The sequence below is a fragment of the Rhinoderma darwinii genome, unplaced genomic scaffold (genome assembly GCF_050947455.1).
Source record: "Rhinoderma darwinii isolate aRhiDar2 unplaced genomic scaffold, aRhiDar2.hap1 Scaffold_495, whole genome shotgun sequence".
Taxonomy (NCBI): domain Eukaryota; kingdom Metazoa; phylum Chordata; class Amphibia; order Anura; family Rhinodermatidae; genus Rhinoderma; species Rhinoderma darwinii.
Window position 1 is genome coordinate 39,058 of NW_027464042.1, and position 9,600 is coordinate 48,657.

At 49.2% G+C, this 9,600-nt stretch overlaps 4 non-coding genes across 4 annotated transcripts; all 4 read left to right on the forward strand.

Annotated features, from left to right (window-relative positions):
- Positions 1 to 121: 121 nt before the first annotated feature.
- On the forward strand, positions 122 to 312 carry LOC142720275 (U2 spliceosomal RNA). The gene has a single exon (XR_012873065.1). It is a non-coding gene; the product is annotated as a U2 spliceosomal RNA (small nuclear RNA).
- A 1,301-nt stretch (positions 313 to 1,613) lies between these two features.
- On the forward strand, positions 1,614 to 1,804 carry LOC142720276 (U2 spliceosomal RNA). Its single transcript, XR_012873066.1, has one exon. It is a non-coding gene; the product is annotated as a U2 spliceosomal RNA (small nuclear RNA).
- Positions 1,805 to 3,109: 1,305 nt separating this feature from the next.
- On the forward strand, positions 3,110 to 3,300 carry LOC142720277 (U2 spliceosomal RNA). The gene has a single exon (XR_012873067.1). It is a non-coding gene; the product is annotated as a U2 spliceosomal RNA (small nuclear RNA).
- Positions 3,301 to 5,641: 2,341 nt separating this feature from the next.
- LOC142720278 (U2 spliceosomal RNA) lies at positions 5,642 to 5,832 on the forward strand. The gene has a single exon (XR_012873068.1). It is a non-coding gene; the product is annotated as a U2 spliceosomal RNA (small nuclear RNA).
- The last annotated feature ends 3,768 nt before the right edge of the window (positions 5,833 to 9,600 follow it).

A 9,600-nucleotide genomic window follows, 5' to 3' on the forward strand; every position in this document is an offset into this window, starting at 1 on the left:
TGTAAATGTGTGTGAGCCTGCAGGGCCCCATGGAATTGCCTAGGAGTAGGCTGAATCAATCGCTGCAAGGGGTGAACAGCAGTATGGGACAGGCTCGGGCAAGGCAAGGGCCGCTCGGGTTATCGCTTCTCGGCCTTTTGGCTAAGATCAAGTGTAGTATCTGTTCTTATCAGTTTAATATCTGATACGTCCCCTATCTGGGGACCATATATTAAATGGATTTTTAGAACAGGGAGATGGAAATAGAGCTTGCTCTGTCCACTCCACGCATTGACCTGGTATTGCAGTATTTCCAGGACCGGTGCACCCTTCCCTTATGTGTTGACTAAAATCAGATTCCAAAAGTGCTATTTGTGTTTGCTATTGTTTTTGTCTTTCTGATGGGATCTCCCCTTTTAATCCCATTATTTCAACACCTGTTGGACAATGCATTTGTACAGTCATGTGTGATAATGAGCTCATTTATTAAATGCAATTAATTAATACATTGCCACCTCTTGTTGTGTGTGTGTCTTCTGTGTTTCTGTGTTTCCGGCATTTCACATTGGAACAGCTCATTCACCTTCCTTGTCTTCTCTCCGCCCTCCCTCCTAGGTAGGTTAAAGAGCTGCACCTGAGCCAGCCACTGATTGATGCAGCACCACAGTCAAATAGCGGAGTGGAGTAGGGGAACAGCAAACAGCCATTAAAGCCGCCCGCCCGCCCGCCCGCCCGCCTGCCTGCCTGCCTGCCTGCCTGCCCGCCACAATGGACCTACCTGTGTACACTACATGGATGTGATGGAATGTACTGTCGTCCCTACATTTCAAGAAGAAGTAAGAATTGCAGTTGCAACAAAGCCTTGCTTGCCTACAAAGAGAGCAGCAATTTGGATTTGTTACTATGTTACCTAGAAGAATAACAAACTGTGCAAGGATGGAGGTTGTAGGAGCAAAGAGAAGTTGTCTGTAAAGTTGGTGGATGCTTATTTTCCATTTTGCAGTCCCTTGTCTCCCTCTTGTGGCCTCCTGGAGGCAAATAAATGTGCAAAAAAAAGCCAGCCTGGCGGCCGGCTGTTGCAGTGTTGCCCTCTCAGGCAACACTGAGTGACTGACTGAGCCGCACCGTCTTATATAAAGTTCAGACGGAACTTTGCACGTGTCATAGTGGAGCCCTCAGGATTCCAGAGCCAGCTTTCTGACATCATAATGGGGCCTGCCTCAGAGATAAAAGCCTGGGCCCAGGCAGTGTTGGTCAGTGCTGCTCAGCAGGCAGCACCGGACTGGACTGGATTAAAGCTGATACAAGGTGTGAAGGAACAAGGGGTGGCTGTGGGCATGCACTTGCTGCCGCTGCCAGTGTTTATCTGCATGGCAGGAGGGCATTTGGGCGTTGCCAGGAAGGCGTTTTTATGTAGATTCCTCCTCTTTCAGCACTGCATTGTGGTGCAAGCAAAAGAAGCAAATCCTGTGTAGCTTCCTCTCCGGCCTTTATTCACCTCCCGCTTAGTAGCTGTAAATGTGTGTGAGCCTGCAGGGCCCCATGGAATTGCCTAGGAGTAGGCTGAATCAATCGCTGCAAGGGGTGAACAGCAGTATGGGACAGGCTCGGGCAAGGCAAGGGCCGCTCGGGTTATCGCTTCTCGGCCTTTTGGCTAAGATCAAGTGTAGTATCTGTTCTTATCAGTTTAATATCTGATACGTCCCCTATCTGGGGACCATATATTAAATGGATTTTTAGAACAGGGAGATGGAAATAGAGCTTGCTCTGTCCACTCCACGCATTGACCTGGTATTGCAGTATTTCCAGGACCGGTGCACCCTTCCCTTATGTGTTGACTAAAATCAGATTCCAAAAGTGCTATTTGTGTTTGCTATTGTTTTTGTCTTTCTGATGGGATCTCCCCTTTTAATCCCATTATTTCAACACCTGTTGGACAATGCATTTGTACAGTCATGTGTGATAATGAGCTCATTTATTAAATGCAATTAATTAATACATTGCCACCTCTTGTTGTGTGTGTGTCTTCTGTGTTTCTGTGTTTCCGGCATTTCACATTGGAACAGCTCATTCACCTTCCTTGTCTTCTCTCCGCCCTCCCTCCTAGGTAGGTTAAAGAGCTGCACCTGAGCCAGCCACTGATTGATGCAGCACCACAGTCAAATAGCGGAGTGGAGTAGGGGAACAGCAAACAGCCATTAAAGCCGCCCGCCCGCCCGCCCGCCCGCCTGCCTGCCTGCCTGCCTGCCTGCCCGCCACAATGGACCTACCTGTGTACACTACATGGATGTGATGGAATGTACTGTCGTCCCTACATTTCAAGAAGAAGTAAGAATTGCAGTTGCAACAAAGCCTTGCTTGCCTACAAAGAGAGCAGCAATTTGGATTTGTTACTATGTTACCTAGAAGAATAACAAACTGTGCAAGGATGGAGGTTGTAGGAGCAAAGAGAAGTTGTCTGTAAAGTTGGTGGATGCTTATTTTCCATTTTGCAGTCCCTTGTCTCCCTCTTGTGGCCTCCTGGAGGCAAATAAATGTGCAAAAAAAAGCCAGCCTGGCGGCCGGCTGTTGCAGTGTTGCCCTCTCAGGCAACACTGAGTGACTGACTGAGCCGCACCGTCTTATATAAAGTTCAGACGGAACTTTGCACGTGTCATAGTGGAGCCCTCAGGATTCCAGAGCCAGCTTTCTGACATCATAATGGGGCCTGCCTCAGAGATAAAAGCCTGGGCCCAGGCAGTGTTGGTCAGTGCTGCTCAGCAGGCAGCACCGGACTGGACTGGATTAAAGCTGATACAAGGTGTGAAGGAACAAGGGGTGGCTGTGGGCATGCACTTGCTGCCGCTGCCAGTGTTTATCTGCATGGCAGGAGGGCATTTGGGCGTTGCCAGGAAGGCGTTTTTATGTAGATTCCTCCTCTTTCAGCACTGCATTGTGGTGCAAGCAAAAGAAGCAAATCCTGTGTAGCTTCCTCTCCGGCCTTTATTCACCTCCCTCCCGCTTAGTAGCTGTAAATGTGTGTGAGCCTGCAGGGCCCCATGGAATTGCCTAGGAGTAGGCTGAATCAATCGCTGCAAGGGGTGAACAGCAGTATGGGACAGGCTCGGGCAAGGCAAGGGCCGCTCGGGTTATCGCTTCTCGGCCTTTTGGCTAAGATCAAGTGTAGTATCTGTTCTTATCAGTTTAATATCTGATACGTCCCCTATCTGGGGACCATATATTAAATGGATTTTTAGAACAGGGAGATGGAAATAGAGCTTGCTCTGTCCACTCCACGCATTGACCTGGTATTGCAGTATTTCCAGGACCGGTGCACCCTTCCCTTATGTGTTGACTAAAATCAGATTCCAAAAGTGCTATTTGTGTTTGCTATTGTTTTTGTCTTTCTGATGGGATCTCCCCTTTTAATCCCATTATTTCAACACCTGTTGGACAATGCATTTGTACAGTCATGTGTGATAATGAGCTCATTTATTAAATGCAATTAATTAATACATTGCCACCTCTTGTTGTGTGTGTGTGTGTGTGTGTGTGTGTGTGTGTGTGTGTGTGTGTGTGTGTGTGTGTGTGTGTGTGTGTGTGTGTGTGTCTTCTGTGTTTCTGTGTTTCCGGCATTTCACATTGGAACAGCTCATTCACCTTCCTTGTCTTCTCTCCGCCCTCCCTTTTAGGTAGGTTAAAGAGCTGCACCTGAGCCAGCCACTGATTGATTGATGCAGCACCACAGTCAAATAGTGGAGTGGAGTAGGGGGAACAGCAAACAGCCATTAAAGCAGCCCGCCCGCCACAATGGACCTACCTGTGTACACTAGATGGATGTGATGGAATGTACTGTCGTCCCTACATTTCCAAGAAGAAGTAAGAATTGCAGTTGCAACAAACCCTTGCTTGCCTACAAAGAGAGCAGCAATTTGGATTTGTTACTATGTTACCTGGAAGAATAACAAACTGTGCAAGGATGGAGGTTGTAGGAGCAAAGAGAAGTTGTCTGTAAAGTTGGTGGATGCCTATTTTCCATTTTGCAGTCCCTTGTCTCCCTCTTGTGGCCTCCTGGAGGCAAATAAATGTGCAAAAAAAAGACAGCCTGGCGGCCGGCTGTGTGTCTTCTGTGTTTCTGTGTTTCCGGCATTTCACATTGGAACAGCTCATTCACCTTCCTTGTCTTCTCTCCGCCCTCCCTCCTAGGTAGGTTAAAGAGCTGCACCTGAGCCAGCCACTGATTGATGCAGCACCACAGTCAAATAGCGGAGTGGAGTAGGGGAACAGCAAACAGCCATTAAAGCCGCCCGCCCGCCCGCCCGCCCGCCTGCCTGCCTGCCTGCCTGCCTGCCCGCCACAATGGACCTACCTGTGTACACTACAAGGTGTGAAGGAACAAAATCAGATTCCAAAAGTGCTATTTGTGTTTGCTATTGTTTTTGTCTTTCTGATGGGATCTCCCCTTTTAATCCCATTATTTCAACACCTGTTGGACAATGCATTTGTACAGTCATGTGTGATAATGAGCTCATTTATTAAATGCAATTAATTAATACATTGCCACCTCTTGTTGTGTGTGTGTCTTCTGTGTTTCTGTGTTTCCGGCATTTCACATTGGAACAGCTCATTCACCTTCCTTGTCTTCTCTCCGCCCTCCCTCCTAGGTAGGTTAAAGAGCTGCACCTGAGCCAGCCACTGATTGATGCAGCACCACAGTCAAATAGCGGAGTGGAGTAGGGGAACAGCAAACAGCCATTAAAGCCGCCCGCCCGCCCGCCCGCCCGCCTGCCTGCCTGCCTGCCTGCCTGCCCGCCACAATGGACCTACCTGTGTACACTACATGGATGTGATGGAATGTACTGTCGTCCCTACATTTCAAGAAGAAGTAAGAATTGCAGTTGCAACAAAGCCTTGCTTGCCTACAAAGAGAGCAGCAATTTGGATTTGTTACTATGTTACCTAGAAGAATAACAAACTGTGCAAGGATGGAGGTTGTAGGAGCAAAGAGAAGTTGTCTGTAAAGTTGGTGGATGCTTATTTTCCATTTTGCAGTCCCTTGTCTCCCTCTTGTGGCCTCCTGGAGGCAAATAAATGTGCAAAAAAAAGCCAGCCTGGCGGCCGGCTGTTGCAGTGTTGCCCTCTCAGGCAACACTGAGTGACTGACTGAGCCGCACCGTCTTATATAAAGTTCAGACGGAACTTTGCACGTGTCATAGTGGAGCCCTCAGGATTCCAGAGCCAGCTTTCTGACATCATAATGGGGCCTGCCTCAGAGATAAAAGCCTGGGCCCAGGCAGTGTTGGTCAGTGCTGCTCAGCAGGCAGCACCGGACTGGACTGGATTAAAGCTGATACAAGGTGTGAAGGAACAAGGGGTGGCTGTGGGCATGCACTTGCTGCCGCTGCCAGTGTTTATCTGCATGGCAGGAGGGCATTTGGGCGTTGCCAGGAAGGCGTTTTTATGTAGATTCCTCCTCTTTCAGCACTGCATTGTGGTGCAAGCAAAAGAAGCAAATCCTGTGTAGCTTCCTCTCCGGCCTTTATTCACCTCCCGCTTAGTAGCTGTAAATGTGTGTGAGCCTGCAGGGCCCCATGGAATTGCCTAGGAGTAGGCTGAATCAATCGCTGCAAGGGGTGAACAGCAGTATGGGACAGGCTCGGGCAAGGCAAGGGCCGCTCGGGTTATCGCTTCTCGGCCTTTTGGCTAAGATCAAGTGTAGTATCTGTTCTTATCAGTTTAATATCTGATACGTCCCCTATCTGGGGACCATATATTAAATGGATTTTTAGAACAGGGAGATGGAAATAGAGCTTGCTCTGTCCACTCCACGCATTGACCTGGTATTGCAGTATTTCCAGGACCGGTGCACCCTTCCCTTATGTGTTGACTAAAATCAGATTCCAAAAGTGCTATTTGTGTTTGCTATTGTTTTTGTCTTTCTGATGGGATCTCCCCTTTTAATCCCATTATTTCAACACCTGTTGGACAATGCATTTGTACAGTCATGTGTGATAATGAGCTCATTTATTAAATGCAATTAATTAATACATTGCCACCTCTTGTTGTGTGTGTGTCTTCTGTGTTTCTGTGTTTCCGGCATTTCACATTGGAACAGCTCATTCACCTTCCTTGTCTTCTCTCCGCCCTCCCTCCTAGGTAGGTTAAAGAGCTGCACCTGAGCCAGCCACTGATTGATGCAGCACCACAGTCAAATAGCGGAGTGGAGTAGGGGAACAGCAAACAGCCATTAAAGCCGCCCGCCCGCCCGCCCGCCCGCCTGCCTGCCTGCCTGCCTGCCTGCCCGCCACAATGGACCTACCTGTGTACACTACATGGATGTGATGGAATGTACTGTCGTCCCTACATTTCAAGAAGAAGTAAGAATTGCAGTTGCAACAAAGCCTTGCTTGCCTACAAAGAGAGCAGCAATTTGGATTTGTTACTATGTTACCTAGAAGAATAACAAACTGTGCAAGGATGGAGGTTGTAGGAGCAAAGAGAAGTTGTCTGTAAAGTTGGTGGATGCTTATTTTCCATTTTGCAGTCCCTTGTCTCCCTCTTGTGGCCTCCTGGAGGCAAATAAATGTGCAAAAAAAAGCCAGCCTGGCGGCCGGCTGTTGCAGTGTTGCCCTCTCAGGCAACACTGAGTGACTGACTGAGCCGCACCGTCTTATATAAAGTTCAGACGGAACTTTGCACGTGTCATAGTGGAGCCCTCAGGATTCCAGAGCCAGCTTTCTGACATCATAATGGGGCCTGCCTCAGAGATAAAAGCCTGGGCCCAGGCAGTGTTGGTCAGTGCTGCTCAGCAGGCAGCACCGGACTGGACTGGATTAAAGCTGATACAAGGTGTGAAGGAACAAGGGGTGGCTGTGGGCATGCACTTGCTGCCGCTGCCAGTGTTTATCTGCATGGCAGGAGGGCATTTGGGCGTTGCCAGGAAGGCGTTTTTATGTAGATTCCTCCTCTTTCAGCACTGCATTGTGGTGCAAGCAAAAGAAGCAAATCCTGTGTAGCTTCCTCTCCGGCCTTTATTCACCTCCCGCTTAGTAGCTGTAAATGTGTGTGAGCCTGCAGGGCCCCATGGAATTGCCTAGGAGTAGGCTGAATCAATCGCTGCAAGGGGTGAACAGCAGTATGGGACAGGCTCGGGCAAGGCAAGGGCCGCTCGGGTTATCGCTTCTCGGCCTTTTGGCTAAGACCAAGTGTATTTATACAGGAGGTTTTTGGTCAGAAGGTGCTCAGGTACCCTCTCTCTCGGCCTCGGGGGATCGTCCAGGTTCGCCTGGACTTCACCCCCGTGCTGCTATTTGGGAGAGAGGCTTAGTCCTGAGCAACGAGTTGCGATCCCCCCCAGCCCCTTGGTCTCCGTAAGACAAGGGGCGCAGCGAAAGCTGTGCGGTTCGACCTGGCCACGCTAATGGCAGGCGAACCCGATGCGGTGCCGGTGTACGCCCGGCTTAAGAATTCTGCACGATTTATCGTGGCAGAGGGTGGAGGCGGTCCCCGTGGTATTAAATTTTTAGTCCACGCCATTTTGGAAGATCTGCTGGCGGTCCACAAGAACGAGCTCTTGGCTATCCAGGACTACCCGAAGCGAGGAATCTACGATGTCACCTTCATGGGAGAAGGAATACTCCGTGATGCTATGGACCGAGCTGAGAGGAAACAAGGTGAACTCGTAGCAGCGGGAGTCAAGGTAGTAGAGCATGAATTTGAAATAACCAAACTCGTGGTGATTAAAATGTATTCCCCATATGTGAGAGATATGGAAGTGGCAGCATTTCTAGCTGCCTACTTCAAAAATGTCAAACTCCTGGGGAAAGTGATGAACGAGTGTGGAGTGTGGACCGCCAAATGGAAGTTTTTAGTTACGCTGATTAAGGACCCCTCCACCCAAGAAACGAGATTACCACCGGCTCGTTTTAAAATTGGAAATGTGAATGGCGACCTCTACTTCTCAGGGATGCCAAACTTCTGCAGGGCTTGTGGTACCTATGGACATACCAGTTTTAACTGCGATGTCACCTGCAGAAACTGTGGAAGCAAAGAGCACAATATAAGGGAGTGCACAGAAGAAAAAAAATGCAACTTTTGTCAAAAAACTGGTCACTTGTATTTTTCTTGTCCTCATAGGTACCGAAGCGGAGAAGAAGAGCAACCCGGGGCGCCCCCACGTGCTCCACCAGCGGACCAGCCCCACCCTCAGGGAGAGGAACAAGCCAGTGCTGCAAAGGAGCAGCGGGGTACCTGGGCTTCAAGGGTACGGTCTGTTGGAGCCAAAGCAGGTACCTCACAGCCAACAGCCTCAGAGGAGAGAAGGGAGTCCAGTGCGAAGGAAAAACGCCAAGCCAAACGTAAGGCTGAGAAGGGGCAGGCCAGTGAGATAACTGAGGCATCCCAGAGTGCTGGTTGCTCAGTGGATGCCGGGCCTGCTCCCAATCCTGGGTCTCTAGATACGGAGTCTGAAGAGGAAGGTTGGCTGAAAGTGGGTCCCCGTAAAAAGGGTAAACAGGAGCGTGCCGGTAGGGGGGTGACAGGGGAGGAGCAAATGGATACGTCCGTAAAGCAAAGTGAGGCTCCTCCTAGGACCGCCCCCTCGTCGTTACTGGTGAGGAGGGTGGGCACTGTTCCCCCCGAGCCAACCGACACCCCGCCATGTGCGCAACCTCCCCCTCTAGAACGGCCTGCACGGCCTGCACGGCCTCAGGGGGGAGCGGCGGGGCCCTTGGGGGACCCACCCGATACAGACCTATATGGTCAGCCGTTAGAGACCCAGGTAAGGCTGTGTGAATCTGGACTCCCTGTATACGAGATGAGGGCTGTTGGCTCGACGCTCACGGAAGGTAGTTCCTCTCCTGAATCATCCCCTTTCTCGCTAGAGTCAGACGAGGGCGGGGAGATGAGTTCAAGCGAGATTTCTGGTATTGCTGGTGGAGGCCAAGTCTGATTTTAAGTAACACGATTATTTATTTTTTAAAATCAAGACTAACACAATTAAAACTCCACGATGTCTGAAATAAAGGGGATCTCCCTCAACGTGAGGGGCGCCAAGTCCAAAGTCAGAAGGGTTGCTCTCTTCAGTTTTTTATCTGGCCTGGCAGCCTCTGTTTTTTTCCTGCAGGAGTGCGGCATTCCCCATGCAATGAAGTACCATAAATACAAAGAGGATTGGAAGTATGGTCCATCAGTCTGGTCTGGATCTAACGAGTCCAGATCAGCAGGGGTCGCCATTCTTTTTAAGGGAAACGTTTTTATTGATTTTATTCAAGAGATTCTTCCAGGACGTATTTTATTGGTTAAAGCTTTTATTGACGGCGTAAAATGGCAGTTTTTAAATTTTTACGGCTCACCTGACAAAAAGGAGAGAGCAGAGATGCTAGAAATGTTACCTCTTTTTATTAATACAACTGAGCCTTTTATCCTCGCAGGTGATTTTAACTGTATCCTGAGGGGGGAACGCCGGCTTACCAGTACTACAAGTAGGAATTACGATAAGACCTCTGGACTGCTCAAAGATATTGTAAATGATTTTAAATTAACAGATTTGTACAAAGAATGTAATAGGAGCAGCCCAGAGGAAGCCGGCGTTACCTGGAGCAACGCCACCTGTAGCTCCAGGATAGATTTTATTTTTTGTAA